Here is a 1,386-nt window from a genome sequence, read left to right on the forward strand (position 1 = left end):
GGTGGATCCTGGGCTGAATGGACATTTGCCTGGGAGGAGCCACATAGCAACCTCATAAGGGAGGAACCCTTGTTCCCATTTGACTAGTAAGGAAACGGAGGCACAGTCAGAGAGAGGTGACGTAAGTTACTCAAGGTCAGGGAGCATAACCACCTACTACTAAGTGATTATTGTTAAGTGCAAACCTTAGAGCAGTTTTGACTGTCGGTCTGACTCCTAAGTAGGTGCTCTTGTCCACTCTGCCTGTAACAGCTACGGTAGGACTGTCTCCATCCAAATAAACAAAGCAGCTCCTTTCCCCACCCCCACCTTAGGGAGGAGACCAGCACTGTGTCCTCCCCCCTACTTTAGTGTTTCTGGCCTATGGAAGGCCATTTTACCCCAGGCCTCTAAAAGGCCTGCTGCCTGCAGGGCCAGACCCTAAGCACAGAAGACACATCAGTGCCCAAGAGCTGGAGAGCATTGAGTAGGAAAGGAATGAGGTACCAGGCCCTGCTCTTCCCCTTGGTTTCTCAGGCCCCACACAAGCCCCCAGGAGGGGTCATGGTTGAAACTGAGTTGCTTGCCAGTCCTAGTGAAAAGAAGAGAGGAGGAAGAGCCAGATGTAAGGTGTCTCAGTAAAACAAAGGATCGTCTGGGCTCCTAGACCCAGCTTGCCTGCCCCACTGAGTTCTGAGCTCCTGGGGGCTATGGGCTTAGCAATTCTTGAATCCCTCCCAGACAAGCCCAGCACTTTGTCCACAGCAGCCAGTCAATATTTGTGAAGTAAATTTGGGGCTCAGCGTAGGAGCTCAGGGCTGTGGAGCCAGATCCTCTGACTCTTGAATGCAACCCCACTCTGCTAGCTTTGTGACTTTGAGCATGCCACTTAACCTCTCTGAGCCTCACCTATAAAGAGGGAGCAGGGCCAAGGGCTTTGCACTTGGTCTAATGCTCTGCTGCTCCTATTTTGATATTCTTAACCCAATTTTGAACACGGGGTCCCACGTTTTTATTTTGCACAAATCAATCATGTAGCCAGTCCTGAGTGGGAGTAATATTATCTACCTCAGAACATTGATGCAAGGATTAAATGAAATAATCTGTCTCAAGTGCTCAGCACATAAGGAGTGCGCAAGGGAACAACTACCTATTATTGTCCCTTGCTATTAGATCGTCCCCCGCGCCGCTGTGTGATAAATAGTCGAACAGTCGAATGAATGAGAGTCTGGGGAGCATGTGGAAGCGAAGGTGCCAGGCTGTGGGGGCTGCACGGGAAGTAGGAGCATTTTTGTGCCCCACATTGTGGAGCAGTCCTTTCCTCGGTTGCCGGTGATTCGTACTGTGGCCCAGAGCTGGCCGCCACGCCTGGCAAAAGGTCCACCTGGTGAGAGCTGAGGAGGTGGG

The sequence above is a fragment of the Hippopotamus amphibius genome, chromosome 17 (assembly GCF_030028045.1).
Source record: "Hippopotamus amphibius kiboko isolate mHipAmp2 chromosome 17, mHipAmp2.hap2, whole genome shotgun sequence".
Classification (NCBI taxonomy): Eukaryota; Metazoa; Chordata; class Mammalia; order Artiodactyla; family Hippopotamidae; genus Hippopotamus; species Hippopotamus amphibius.